The sequence below is a fragment of the Echiichthys vipera genome (assembly GCF_963691815.1).
Source record: "Echiichthys vipera genome assembly, chromosome: X".
Taxonomy (NCBI): domain Eukaryota; kingdom Metazoa; phylum Chordata; class Actinopteri; order Perciformes; family Trachinidae; genus Echiichthys; species Echiichthys vipera.
The window spans coordinates 38710704-38727087 of record NC_139825.1 but is presented as its reverse complement, the minus strand read 5'-3'; the positions used below and the strand labels follow the sequence as shown (position 1 = coordinate 38727087).

Genomic DNA, 16384 nt, shown 5'->3' with positions numbered 1-16384 from the left:
ACACACACACACACACACACACACACACACACACACACACACACACACACACACACACACACACACACACACACACACACACACACACACACACACACTGTTTACTACTAATGACTGTTTTCAACTACGTCAAGGCAAAAAAAACCCATTAATGTACCAATTTTGAGGCAGCAGATTTTCACTGCAATGTTTCTACCAGGTAAAATTAAAATAGTTGGAATAATTACCAAAAGATCTGACGTTTGTTAGTTCTGTCAGATAAGATAATACAGACAAAAACAGCCTCTATGTTTCTGAGAATAGGGTGAGAGAGTTGTTGAGTTGTTGAAGACTGAATTGTTTACCTGTTGAAATGCCCTTCGTTCTTAAAATCCACACCTGAAGAGCTTTTTTTTAATGGGGTTGTCTAAAGATGGGTACTGTCTTGTGGAGCGGATGTTTTTTTCTTCTTTATAAGAGTGGTAAGAAGATTAGGTCTCCAGTATTGCCAAACCACTCATCCAAACAAGTTGATAGTGTGCGTACCTGGGTCCTGAGCAATACACCAGCCCTGACATAGTTGTCTCCTAGCAATACTAGAGTATACTCCTCATTTGTTTAAAGCTGGCTGTTTAGAACCAAGCTAATTCAGCTTATGAATACAGAGTACAAATCAACTAATATATATGATGTAATAGATTAAACAACCCAGCAGTGCATGAAGTAGTATACACTGCTTTGTATATATATAATTTATATTTCTGAAATGGGCCATTCATGATAAGTACTTGAAGTCTTAGTACTTTAAGTACATGAGAATGCTTTTGTGCTTAAACCTGAGTGGGATTTTTGATATGTTTACAGTGTAGCCTAATATCACTCAAGTTAAAAATGTGAATTCTTCTTCCACCTCTGATTCTGTCCGTGCATACATTCAGATGAAGTTCTGTGAGAAGTTAATGAGGGGAAAGGAAGAAGAGCCATTTTGTAGCTGGTTGATTTTGTATTTTTGGAATTACAGGAGATGCTTGGACAGAATCCGAAACGATTGTCAATCTAACTTTTTTTTGCTAATTAGAGCCCCACTGTTACTTAATTGATTTTCTGTTCTGCTGATAATGACACACACCTGCTCACAGTTCACAGAGCCTGCCCCTGCCGCTTCGTTCATGTGCTCCTTTGACAGTCCCATTCTTTCGAAATGAGTTGTAAGCTTTAGGCTGTAATGTAGATACAACAAGGAAGATGTGTTGTATTGTATTGCTGTATTGTGTTTATAGATAGATGTTTCCAGTATGAGTGAATGTTTCTCAGATTTGTATTGTCAGACTTATTTTTCCATACCATATGAATGCAGCAAAGGTCTGGTTTTATTAAAAATATATTAAAAGTGAATGTGTTGGTGTGTCCAAATTGCACCACCTTCTGCACAATGCACATCACTGGGTTCCCAGCATACAAGCAAACTAAGCGTGAAGTAGATTGGAAGAACAGTTCTCGAGATTTATGAATTACAGACACACTCGCAGAGACTCCTTGCTTTATAGTTATCGAGATTGTTGAAAATTAAGACAACATTAAGGAAGTTGAAAACTGAAAAACTGTTGTTTGTATTGCTTTATGTTACAGTCAATTAAATAATTTCAGTCAGTAACTGTGGGTTATATAGTGTAATTTAAGAACAAATATACCCTCATGATGTATGATACATTTGTCGAGTGTAGGCAATGTTTTGGTCTTATCAATTGGTTAAATTGACCTTCAAATCCAAAGTTGCAATGGGTTGGAAAATGTCCAGGGGAAGTAAAACGTGGTAATTTAGGGAATTTTCTTTCTTCTTTTTTTTTTGCACAATTTTACTTTTAAAAACATACCTTTTAATGGTGAACTTTGTTTGTGGGGAAATACAGATAAAAAGCAATACCAGGTCTTTTGGCATGTTGTGGTTACAATGATGCCTATTTAATTGAATTGCAACAATGAGCTACATCCCATTAATAAGAATTCAGTAAAATTACAATCCTCTGGATGTACAGTGCATTCTCCCATCACATGTGCAGCTCACACTACTGCACTGAGCCAAAGGGCAGCTTTGATAAAACTATTGGAGTGAAGATATACTGTAGTAGCCTGAAGCAAAGTAAATCCTTGAACTTGTTAAACCTTCTACAAGTTTGCTAGTTAGCTGTTAGCATACAGGATGTAGCGATTGAGCTAATTCAGAGGTTTAGTAAATATATTTACAATCATTCTGAAGTACCTTTCCCCATTTCTTAACTTAATAGCTAGCTAACTCACCACATGACATACTTCACATTGTATGTATTTAATGAATTTATGCATTTGGCAAGATGATGGATAATGTTTGCTTATGATATAGTAAAAGATTGAGTCTTACAGTATCTGCATATGACATGGTAAATAAAGGCTGGACATTTCCATTTTTTTAATTATGTTGGGTAATCCAAACACACTATCTACTTATACTTGTACCAGCTTTAATATCAAACCCTATTCATCATACAGCTGCACAAAACCACTGCACTACAGCAACCTAAAATCCATAAAGCATGGCTTGTCTTTATTTAAAGCACAAATCTTCTTCCTTCAGTACGTTCAGTGGAAAAGTAGTTCCATTGCATACTGGCCAACCCTAAACTATATACCTCCATGACAGCCGAACATCATGGACTCAGCTTTGCTCCCAAAGACAACACTTCAACCACTCCCACTATAGTGACTCGATTAAAAAGGGCAATTAAACCTATTCCCATTATTTGTGCGATAACACGTATACCCATTTTCGCCTGATAACCTAAACAGCCTGATTCTTTATAGATTAATGACTTGTCTCCAGCTAATGTATTTTTATCACAAGGTCATGAGTGATGTATTATCAGTTAATGAGAAATACAGAAATGTGTGGTGTGAGAGAGGGGGGCAGGGGGTAAACACACACACTGAGAGACACACTCATTTGACCTTTCAGAAGGTTTTTTTTCTGCCCTGCGGCGAGTTGTCCTGCAGTGATAAGAATAATGGTTTTGGTGCCATGGCCCAGGGGAGACCGACCTCCCATTCCCTCCTGGTAGATAGTTGAGCAGAGAGCTTCAACCTCTTCTATTGTGCTTCCTACATCTATAACAGACAATGAGGCTTAGTGCTGCCCACTTATGGGACGGTATACTCGTATTAAGGACCACTGCAGATCTCCCTGATAACTGTCACCAGGTGACTTATATAAGAAATCTATGGAGGGGCAGAGTGGTGAAAGGACAAAGGCACTTGCATTGTATTATTTACAAATCATCAGACAGGAAAATTGCTTTGCAGGACTGAAAATAAAGAGATTTACGGAGCATAGTATTGTTCTATTTGTCTGATCGGCTTTTGAAGAGCGCTGGATTTCTTTGTTAAGTGTTGAAAGAACAGCACAGTAGGAGTCCACTGATATTCTTCATAATTTCATTTCACTTTAAGATGAAGTGCGAAAGGGTCCTTGTTGAAATCCTCCCATCACTATCTCTGTGATCTCAGCATTTACACAGTGTTAGGCCGTTGGAGACATCAAACACTCTAAGGAGTGGAAAGTGGAAAATGTTAGGTGCAAATGTATTAGTGATGTTTTTAATTGATTTTCTGGAACAGTCTAGGGTGACTTCAAAGCAAATAGCTGTTGAAAGAAACTCTGATTTGTTGCTTTTAAGGGGGGGCTGCACTCTTCTTTTTTTATTCTGGCATATCTCTAACTGGGATTGTGTAAAGGCTGGGTAAACAGGAAATATTTTACAGAGTTAATGATCAATCCCATCTTTAATATAATATATGCTGCTCTTTATAATGAAATATACTGTACATTTACGGTACATGTGAAGCTACACGAGTGAATATTTTATATCAAAGGTCCCATGTTGTAAAAAGTGAGACTTACAGTACATGCCTTCTTTGGTTATAAAACAGATCAAGATACTATATAAATACTCAAAACATTCAAATACTCAATCTATAAGCTTTTTCGCAAACAGTGCCATCTTGGGGGTTGCGGAATGCATTGTGGGAATATGGTGATGCATGACAGATGTGTGATGGCTGAAAACGATCACTTCAAAAACTCAACTGTTAATTAACTAAGACAGTATTTATTAGACTGTGATGCCTTTGCCTCAAACACACCACGGTGAAGTTAGTTTTAAGTTGGATATGCGACGGATAATTATCCGGCCCGGCCTGTAGTTTGAGCAATCCGGAAGCAGTGCATTAACATTGTGGGTGGCAAGCAGAATCAGAATCAAAGCTAGATGGTTCTCTGGACAAGACCAAAGTTATCTGCATTTACTTTCCATGTGAACTGAGTTACCGCCGGAGTACGTTGGGTGAGAGCCCTCCTCATCCTCGCCAAACGTAGACCATCACTATCCAAGGTAGATGGATATTTTGCACTATACTGTGGTAGTAAGTAATGTTACTTTTAGCATATCTTTTGAGCATGCTGTACCTTTGAGGTTATTCTTGTCAGTATTGATCCTTGTTTTGGATTGTTGCAATAGTAATAAACATACGGTACATTTGCATAAAGCAAACATATAGTCCACTTCCATGTTGATAGGGATGAAATTAGTTTTGCTGGTAATATCATACTGACCAATAGTGCACAAAGCACACCGAAAAATACTCTTAATTATTTATTATAGTCTACTTATCAAGCATTCACTAGGACTTATTATCATTCTAGTACGTTTTTTTTACACTGCTAGTGTAAAAGTCTATGACTTTGCTAAAACACTTTGATTACAAGCAAGAATTGGCACAATATCTGGTTAAGCCATACGTGCGCTTCTCCCTCATTGTCTGACCAGCAAAACACTGCACACATAAAAACAGAATATTGAAACATCAACATATTTTTCTGTATATGTTGTTTTTATTTGGGTGACTATGCAACAAACGTCTATCTATTTAAACACTTTGGAAACATGTTGCCCTAAGATGGTTAAGCCGTACGCGCTCTATCTCGCTTGTTGTCTGTCGACTGAAACGCTGCACGGAAGGTTCAGAGACAGTTCAGAACGAGTTATATGCAATGTATAATGGGGAAAACATGTTGCTTATGGTGATTTGATGCTGAAAGTGCAATTTGTTTTCAGAGACGGTTTATTTTTTCTTTCTGGTTCGGCATACTCCATCCAAATCTTTTAGTGGTACCGGCCAGTACCGCTCACTTTCACCTCTGCATGTTAATGAAAATATGTTGACTCGAAAAATATCCCCTTAATGTACATTTAAAACAGATGAAAAAAAAAATATATTATTATAATTAACTTGCACTTATTAAGTATGGACAATCATGGATTAATCTTGATTACATTTTCTAATCGATTGACAGCCTTAATGTGAATATACTCTAGTAGAAAATACTAGTATGAACCTGAAAATGAGCATAATAGGTCCCTTTGAGCAAACCACACCCCAGACTGATAGTAACTAGCTGATGAGCATGATGGAGCATTTAGCAGCTAAAGAGCCAGATATTTCTCTCAGGGTTTGATGAAGACTAAACAGAGCTAAACAAACATTGAATATTGCATTTACATTCATCAGGTTGCCAGAAACAAACTCCAAATGAATGACTGCTGATGTTGCTTTGCGTCTGCTGGATGTGTAAATTGGCAGCTGTTTGCTCTGAGTCAGTATATCTACTTTATATAAGCTTGTTTCCCTGCCCCTAAGTGGCCAAAATTAATCAATAATGCCGCTTTAACACTGTAAATTGTAAATGTAAAAACCTATTTACGGTTCATAATTGTACGTTGGAGCTTTATATTTTTTTTCTTTTGTAAAGTTGTAATTTTTTTTCTTTTGATTCCCTTGTACTTTGACATTGTTGCACCATCAATCTCAAAGTTGTATGTCTACACATTCCTCCAACATCAGTGGACTTGATATAAAATGGTTCTTGTTCAGGCCTGAAGCAACATGCACTGATTCTTTTCTGACTTTAACACTGTGTCTTTTGGTTCAAGGATACAGGTTGAAGAAGCAATTATCTTCATAATGAAAACATCAGCACCCGGCTCACAACAATTTGTCCTAATAGTCCATGTAGTTGTGTTCTTCAGATGGACATCATTTGCTTTGTGGGCCTCTGGGGGAACCAACCTAAACCCACTTGTTTTGTGCTCGTGGACAATAATGAGACCAATTACTCTCATCAGTAACTTGGCTAATTGATCAGTAGAATGACCTTTACAGCTTTAGATGGCAGGTGACCAACATTCAACATTACCTTGCCTGCATGTTTCCCTGTATATACTTGTAAGGGCAAGGCTTAAATAATAATAAGCCTTCTTTTTATTTTAGCCTATTTCTTTTTCATCATGTTGCTGGTACCAGTTTGAACCTAGTTTTGCATTTTAATAAGTAAATATACGTGCTTTTGTTTCAGTAAACAATGACAAACAGTTTTTCAAAGTAAAATGAACACAGCCTAAATGAAACAACCAATTCAATTATTTGGAGGAAAATAAATCATTTTGATTAATCATTAAAATAGTTGATAGATGAATCAATAGAAAGATAGATATTAGTGGCAGTCCTAGATCACAATGCATCTTGGTGGACATTTAAACTTGCAATTTGTCTTTCCACTTGTAATCCTATCACCCAAGATGCATTTCAAAAATCAAGTGTAAACAGGGTCTCAGAGTCTTCCTCCTTAGATCAGGAAAGCAGCCCTCTGGTGGAAAGGCCAGTCCTTACCCCAGTGAAAAGTCAGAAAATGCCAATTATGTGTATGTGAAGTATGTGTGGAGCTGACCTCTGAGATGGCCTTGATCTCCTCCAAGGGAAATTACACATGTTTTGTCCCTGGTCTCAAGGCCAAAGACACTAATGGCAGGTCCTGGTCTATTGCTTGCCCCAGGGGGGCTTTCGGAGTAGAGACAGGATTAGAGAGAAATGGATGAGAGCAAGGGATAATGAAGGAGATCTGTCTCAAGTCTAATCATTGGCTTTAGAAGACATGATCTGGGCTGAAGAGAGCAAGAGCGAGAGGAGATAAGAGCTACATTTCTTGTTGTGATTACACATTTTATTACGACTGAACATCCAATAGGTTTGTCAGCTGCTCAGTTTGCTGTTTGACTGGGTTAAAGCAAACACGCCTTTCATTGATTTACATAAATGTAGTGAGAGTGTACAGTAGTTTCAGCAGACATGGATCAGACACCTCATTATTAAGACACAGTGATAGCCCTTTTATCACACAAATTTAGTCTTGCCTTTTCCTCTGGCCTCCATTCCCTTAAATTAGTCTGTCAGGCATAACAGATATTTCTGTTTCTCTCTAAGTGTATATTTGTAATGCTAATTAGGCCAATTCTTGGGAATCAAATCAAGATGCTGAAAACAGCAGCTAAACAATCACCAGGGTAGGGTGCAAACACTTTTATGCAAATATCACATGAGGAGGAAAAATGGTGAAAAGAAGAATACAAAGAGAACCAGAGGGAAAGTGAGGGTGATGAAGAGTGAGAGCTGAGAGGTGGAGAGATCAAATGAGAGAATGTAAAAGGAGAGAGGAGGAGAAAATTAAAAGCTGATTACCTTGTGAGTGAGCCAGTCTTCGGTTTCTCTGAGGATGGGGAGGAGGGGCAGGGGGGAGGAAGTCTGTTTTAGTCGTGTAGTATTTATTAAGGCCAGTCTCCAGGGTAATAAGAACCAGCTAAAAATAACCAGCCAAGAGGTGCTGCAGTCATAAACACTGTACACAGACTGGGCACTGCCCTATGTACTGTAACTAGACTAATTTACTCACCCAGTCATAACATCTTTGCACTAGCGGCTTTTATGATAAAAACATCAACATGAAATCTGTTCTTTACATGTACAGAGACTGCTGATGAAATTTTAGCTAACTCTGGGACATAAATTATACGAATAAATGCATTGCAATGTGTGCAGTAGGGACAGTATGCTTCACACTAGAAGAAATACTTACTTGAGAATAAAAAGTTTTCTTTGCAGTCATTATACGGTTGAGTGAGAGTCATGGATATAGGTCCCCTTTGTCCCCTGATCCTTACCCCTAGTTTGCTCACATTCCCCTCTTTGTCAGTGGGCCCAGCTGAAGCCCCCACCACCTCGCTTTGGACTATGTGAAATTATTATATTGTACTGGGAGATAACAGACATTTTGTAGCCTTGAGGCAGTTTCTTCGCTTCACCTCCTTAAAAAAGATATTGCTGTGATAAAGCGCGGCTCCTTCTCTGCTCACGCTAAATCGAAGGGGAAGCCTTGAAGGCAAGGTCTGGCGAGCGGGAGCCAGATGAAAGAAATAAAAGAAAGGTTCGGTTGATATGTTTGTGTAGCTCGCTGTGTTTCAAAAAGGAACATTTCTCATTACCATAAGTCTGTGGCGAGGGCCACCAGCTCAATTGGGGTGAATTTCCAAGGCGTTGTTTCCTGCCTTGATGCAAGTTTTCTGCAGACAGTGGATTGATTAGGAGCCAGATTTCACTGACTTGGCGTGGTGGGAAATTAGTCCGCCAAAAGGCATGCACAAAAGGATTCAAGGATAGTGGGTGTTTGATAAGGTTCACAACAGTGTGAAACTGTGAAGTTTAACAACCTTCTGTATGCAGTATTTTAAAATTGTCTATCTATAAATTAGTGTTATTTTAAAAGTTTTAAAAATGGTGTTTGGTCATTTGAAAATATATGTCCACCTGTCTCTCTTACCTCTTTGCTTGCACTTGTTGTAATAGGCAGGAAAAAAAAAAGTGTATTCACTAGTAGTTATGTCTCCTGAACAAACTGAGATTTCAGAGAGGGACAGATCATTTCTTAGGACAATGTTTGTTGATATCAGTAGGACTAGGAAAGGGTTCATCCGGACACCCCCCCCCCCCCCCCCCCCAAACACACACACACACACACACACACACACACACACACACACACACACAACACCACCACCACACACAACACCACCACCACACACACACACATCCACACAGAGAGGAGAAAAGCTCCTGGGCTGAATGGTGGTGTATTAATCACACTGACGCCTGGTACTGCGATCTGTGACCCAGTCTTTTAATTGCATCCGCTCTGCTTTGCTCCAGCTCTCCCTCTTTATCTTGCCTCTTTCCCCTTTCTCATTCCTCAAGCCTCCTTGTGCCCGTGCTCATGAGAGGAGGCTAATGTAGAGATAAAAAGAAGGGCCGGAATGTGCAAAAACCCAAATGCACACAGAGCGATGAATGCAGTAGCTCTGTAACAACGCTGAGATCCAAGCTATAATGTGGAGCAAGGCTCGCCGTGTATAATGAGATGATGCGCAAGTGAGGTAGTGTGTAGAGTAAAACAAATACATGTGAGGAAATCTTCATAATCCAGTGAAATACTCTGAGCAACCTTTGAGAAACCTCCACAGGGCGTGTGGCCCACACAACAGACAGATCTGCAGTGTAAAGACTCTCTCTGTACCCTGACAGGCCAGTAGTGCCTTCTTCTACAGCTGTTGTCCCATACCTGCAGAACGAGGGAGGTGACAGAAGAAAAAAGGTGTTAGATTGTGGGGGTGGGGGTTGTGAGCGGTTGTTGGCCATCTATACATAGCAGTGCACAATGTGACAAGGTTTTGTTCAGCACCATAAGTGCACCAGATAACAAGCGTGTGGTCTTTAGAAAATGAAACATGATCGCTGACGCACACAAATGCAGGTTGACAGCACCCTCTCGCCCACACACACACACACACCTATGAGAACGCAGAGAGGTGATGACACCTATACCCATTTATGCATCAGCTGTAATAATCGTATATGCAAAGAGCCGGTGTCACACACTCCCACTCCAATGTCCCTCGTTTCTCTCTCTCTCTCCCTCTCTCTCTCTCTCTCTCTCTCTCTCTCTCTCTCTCTCTCTCTCTCTCTCTCTTTATCTTTCTAACTCTGGGACCCTCGCACGCATAAGCACACACACACACAAACACACTTACTTGAGTCGCAGTGGTTTTCCTTTTGTGAGAGCGAGCTGTCAGAGGGAACTGTGTGGGCTTTTGTTAAAACAGAGAACTGCAGAGGCAGAGAAATTTATTTCCAACTGCGGCAAAAAAAAAAAAAGCCTTTTCAGGAAAGTCACATTGTACCTGCAGTGTTGTAAAAACAGCAGCATGTAAATTGAATTAGTTATAAGCATTCCTGTGGGGGCACAGTGGGCTGCATTTCAAAAGAGTTTCAAGGGTTATGGATGTACTGCACCGGGTGCCTCAGGTTTGACTACAGATTCATGAGACGGTGCACTTTAGTTGTGATAAATCACAACATCAGAAAATAGATTTTACATCATTACTTGTCATTCACGCTCTGCTGCACTTACCTTACCGCCCACTGAATGGTGTAAACTTTTCTTATTTCTTTTGCGTCTCGTAGGAGGAAAGAACATTAAAACTCAAATGTCTCTTGAGTAGCTGCATTAATGTCACTGTCAGGCAAGAAAATTGTAGGTCTAGTCTGTCTTTATGTTTAGGATTCTGGAGGATTACGCACACATTTGGGAATTGTTTAAGTTCACCAAAACCTTTTAGTTCCCCGATGAGAACATTTAAAAATATGTGGCACTCAAGCTGTAAACAGGGCTTTTTCCCCCATGTCCTAAAAAAGCTTTCGACATTTTGGATAAAGCACAGCACTTTTTCAAGTTAATTGCTATCATCTATTAGTTTGCAAATTAAGGTTTTGCAATTTGTTTCACAGAGCCACATTTGATGTAATTTAAGGGTGTCAGAATTTTAAACTTTGATACAATATGGGCATAAAAAACATGATACCTCTTTCAACACCAAGGCAAAAAGAGAAGAAGGTGTACACACATAAAATATTTTTTAATTACTATTAAGAAAAACTTGCACCAAGTTCTGATACAGAGGGAAAAGTCACTGAACACATAACACATTTGTAATAATTTAACAAGTAATTAACATTAATATTGTTATTAATTACCTGTTTCATCTGTACAGAATCGGGTGGAAAATTTGAATGCTCTGATAATTAATGGAGATTGTATCAAAAAGTTAATGAAGTTAATCATTAAAACAATAATTGAGCTTGTTGGGATTGACACTGCTTATATGAGTACTTAAAGATAAATAATTGAGAGTTGAAGCATTCAGTTGTTGTTCTGATTAAGATGGGAAAATTATGATCGCCATCTAATGACTAGCAACATGCACACACAATTGTAACCACACTGAAGGGGTAATAATGACCCGCTTGCTCTACATTATCCCACTTATTACACAGCTATGTACTAAAGAATATAAATACATAATCATTTTACACAAAATATTGATTTGACAATGATTTGTTTGATATAAGAATGTTCCTCCAGAGACTATGATCAGAACTGCGTGTTCCTCGCCAGTGAGCTTCGTTTTGCTGTCTGTCAGCCTCAGCCTGGCAAAAATACTGTTATTTGCAAATTGAGTGGGTGTCGTTGATTTTCCCGTCGGTTTGAGAAAAGCAGCAGGGTACCAGAGGGAATCTTTACTTAGCACTGTGCCACAACTGGGATGAAGAGCACCTGAACAAAAGGAGCCATATGCTCTGTCTGTATCTATTTACTACTCTCTACCAAGTGTACCACTGAAACTTTTCACTTCAGCTGCTCTGCATCAACTGCAGGTTTATGTCCCACATGAAATCATTTATCTATAGCTTGATAGCTTGTAGCTGATATAATACTTATTTATACATCTTTTAAATCACAAAAAAGTAGCACTTCATTAAAAAAACAGATCAAATGAGCAGTAGAAGCAATAAATACAAGGTAAGACATGATAAAACCAAAAAGATAAAATAATAATAAAGGTTGTTGCATAAAAGCAGGTCTATAAAAATATCAATGGAAGTTTTAAAAATGATTTGCAAAATCACATATACCCTTCTAAAAAACAGCTTATAAGTGAATAAATGCTTACATTTGGACCTTTTTTGTGATGTCATTGTTGCACCTCTTTTAGGTCTTTTGTGCCATGCTCCCAGCTCACTTTAACAGTGCTAATAACTGACCTAGCAGGGTATCTAAAGACTAGACATACTACTGGGTCAGTTCTAGACTCTAGACCTTTGGCTCAGACGGGCTCTCTTGATTTTGCATAGGGGAGGGAGTTCCCATAGTTTGCAGGGAATATGTGAGATAGGAAGATAGAGGAGGACAGGAGGTGGTGTTCGGGGTTAAACAATGAGAAAATGAAGACAGTAAGAGGTAAGGAGGATGGGGAGCTGTGACACGGGAGAAGAGGGAATTGGAGGAGACAGGGATAGAGACGGTGACAGGAAGAAGAGAGAATGGCAGGGAGGAGAGGGGAGGATAGGGGAGGACATGAACATGGTGTAGGCGGATGCAGAGGGATGAGGGAGGCATTCTCCATGTGGATGCACAAAGCAGGTGGTGCAGAGTTACTACCTGCCATCTGGATTATGCACATGTAATGTTTCCACACAAGAGCGGCTTTGGCCTCCTCTAGGGTATTGTCCTGGATCTACAAGCAGGAGGAGACAAAGACCATAAGCGTGCGTGCGTGCGCTCGTGTGTGTTTGTGTGTGTGTGTGTGTGTGTGTGTGTGTGTGTGTGTGTGTGTGTGTGTGTGTGTGTGTGTGTGTGTGTGTGTGTGTGTGTGTGTGTGTGTGTGTGTGTGTGTGTGTGTGTGTGTGTGTGTGTGTGTGTGTGTGTGTGTGTGAAGGACTTGGTGGTTGACAGTCACGGCTGCTTGCCCGCTCTGTTTTAGCCGCGTCTGTGATGCTCAGGCCGCTCTGTTGGACAGCATGTTCTCTGCCATGCGAGTCCAGAGAAGAGCAGCCGAGCAGAATGACACCAGCCTCAGCAGCCTGCCAAACACTGTTGTGGATGGCAGGACCCACTAAAATATACAGAACACACTCTGACACAAACACACACACAGGGACATGCACACACTGACACAATACATGTACACTCAGAGAAGCTTACACAGGGGCACAAAGGCAGACCAACACATAAACATTTGTGCCTATCTAGGCTTCAAAATAGAAGAAGAGAACACAAACACACCCCTGATATCCCTGATGTCACGAAAGAGTAAATGTGCGCTCCACTAATCAAAACCTAATTTTCCTCCACAGGTGGTGCGGCCAATCCCACCACACGGTATCTGTAACAAACATTTGTATGAATACAGGATGTAAAAAACGATCGTTACAGGCAGTCTATAAAGCTGACTCAAACTAATTTACCATTGTTTCATCATTCCATTAATAATGTGCAATAATTTTACTGTGCAATTATATTTCCCCAAAACGGAAGCTCCAATGAAACTGTAACAGAAACTGAGAGGACCTCCGTTACAGACACATACACATTGATAGATACACTCTTATTTGATATTTTGTTGATCCATTAAATCAGTAATTCACATCATGATATAAAACTAAATTGTGGTGTATTTTACATCACCAAGTAAAACATAGGCAACAGTACGTCAAATTATTCCAAGGGACATAGTACATGAGGGTTTCCTTGACTGCCTGGAGATATCTGGCAGCAAAGTCTGTTGTCCTTGTGTTAGTGTAGTTTCATCATCTGGGCCTCTATGAAGACTAAGAGAAATTACTTAATTTAATTCATAAATACATACAGAAGACATTCAAAGTGACTAATTGTGAAATAACTATACATAGTATGTGAGAAAGTCTAAACTGAACGTTGTCAGCTGCCTGGCCAGGTGATAAGTTAAGTTAATTTAAGTCCACTGGTGGTATTGATTGAACCTCCACTAAATTGTGTGTGATTTTATTTTTTTAAATGATGAAGGACTGCAGGTTTACTGACCTTCATGGCCGTCAGCCTGAAACCTCGTCTTTGTTTATTAATTTCAAGTTCAATTTTTGGAACAAAGACATGCCGTAGTTTGCAGAGCGTAACATGGCAAAACAAATTACATGCACTGGAGAACAATAACAACAAATAAGCACAGATTAGTTATCAACAGTGTGTCTTCATTCACTGGTTCTGTTTCCATTATGATGTGACAGCAATGAATAATCTGCATCGCTACATTTGACACTTGTCTTAAAACTTAGGATTTCTTTGTGAAAAAATTGTTCCAATTAATGGTTTTATTTACATATTTTGTAATTTACCTCCTTTTTTTCTGTGCGCTATAGTATCTGCCTCTCCCGCCTTCTCCTCTTATCCTACCATCTTCCTTCCTCTCTCCCTTGCTCGCTCTCTCTCACTCTCTCTCTCTCTCTCTCTCTCTCTCTCTCTCTCTCTCAGACACACACACACACACACACACACACACACACACACACACACACACACACACACACACTTAGTTTCTCCATCAGTGTCTCAGTGTTGTCTCTTTCGGCTCCTTTCATCTCCATTCAAAAGCATGGCAGATCAGATCCCACCACCTGATTTGAATGTGCTTTGTGAACTGGATTTTTAATGAATAGCAAAGCATTTATGAATTTCTTCACACTAAGTTGATGTGTTAGGAATCAGGACCATGGTCCCGGCATTTCACTAACAATGCTGTGCAATGGCACAATGCCTCCCAGACCACGTGTGTGTTCCCACGCCAACTGGCACAAACACAGCACGCAAGGCAGCAGTCCAGCCCTTTGAGACCTCGCTTGTTTTACTATAGTTACCATCCAAATGACTGTAATATGCATCAGCTCAGGACAGACATTCTCAAACTAGTTGTGGCCTGAATACAGTACAGGCAGGAATACCCACACACGCTCACCCACTCACACACACACACACACATACACACACACACACACACACACACACACACACACACACACACACACACACACACACACACACACACACACACACACACACACACACACACAGAGTCATAAGCAGCACTTTGCAGTGTCCTTAAGTCTCAAGCTGCACCACAAGAGACCTGTCTAAGTGACAACAATTAGCCTGCTCAGTTCAAGCTAATTGAAGTAATTTACATAATACATGCCTGCCATCACAATTCATCTGCGGACAATTCAAGCAAGTCTGTGTCAAATTGCCCCCCCCCCCCCCCCCCAAACACACACACACACTCACACACACACACACACAAATCTTATCACTCACACAAGGACTATTTTTTTAATGACAATATAGATTGCATTTGCCGGCATTGACAGATGCACATATTGTCAAAACTGTGTTTACCATCCGTCCCATTACGCTTGCAATTACTCAGAAGTTGGAAAAACAAGCAGCCTTGTTTATTTGATGCTAAACAGCAGTGGCCGAGGAGATCTCATGCTTTATTTCCCTGTTGTTTTGGAGCTGCTTTTGACAGGAAGCTGGGCGATAAATTAAATGGATGGCTTGATGAAAAGCTTGCTGTGCTGAATTCTTCACGCTGGATTTTTGAGAAATCATGCTGCCATCGCTCATAAAAGGCGATCTGTTCCCTAGTTGATTTATGAAATCAATTTGTCTTGTTATCAGCAGCCAGAGTTTGTGAGATAAAATCAGAGCACACGCATTTCAACTTGGGGTGGGAGACGAAGGGACGGTGATGGTGTGTGCCAGTGTGAGTGTGTTAACATAATAGACATGTTGAAAACAACACATCAGTCATTCTCAGCATACTTGCCATCATGCTGTGAATCATGGGATAATGATGCAGATGAGTGATGATTCAATTTGGCAATGGGAAAAAAAAGATTTTGATGTTTGAAATTGTTGGTTTCTGCTGTGTTTTGTGTGGTGTATTGGCAGAGTCGAGTCATCTGTCACGGGAGAATCTGCACAGATACACTCAACAACCAAACCCCAGCTCTCTGTGACCCTTTAATCATATTTGGAGTGGAAAGACTGCAAACACCCCCCTATCCCCAAACCATCGTTCCATATTGCTCATACAGCACATATGGCGCATCACTCTTGAAACAGACATTGCAGTTTGTATGTGTGTGTGCAAACATGAGTCCCCACAGCTCCCTTTCTTTACTCTCAGTTGAGCTGAACCCTACCAATGTCATTCAAGACTGTGCTCCATGTGCCTGGCAAAGCATAGAGCGCAATCAGCCTAATGTGCTTTACACCTTCTCTTCATGCTTTCCCTGGAGAAGCTGAGGGAAATTCTGTGTTGCCATCTAGTTTGGAAAAAGAATTATATGAAAAAGAATTAGGCTGGATCTGTGTATTCCAGTTCAGAAATAGATAAGCTGTTTGTTTTGCCAGCAATGTCAAAGCAGGGAATCAAGTGACAGCAGAAAGGATGAATACATTCTAGGGTACGTCTTGATGGATGTTAATCTTTAACCTGCCAGATGTATCGAGGATTTGTGAACACCTCGCAGAGTAAATCTCACTGTGCTGCTCTCTAAT

General features: G+C 40.0%; 1 protein-coding gene across 1 annotated transcript in view; it reads left to right on the top strand.

The window, feature by feature from the left end:
- cdh4 (cadherin 4, type 1, R-cadherin (retinal)) overlaps positions 1 to 16384 on the top strand; it is a gene marked incomplete at its 3' end in the record, with an annotated part of 224366 nt that overhangs the window by 127692 nt on the left and 80290 nt on the right. The window lies entirely within an intron of this gene.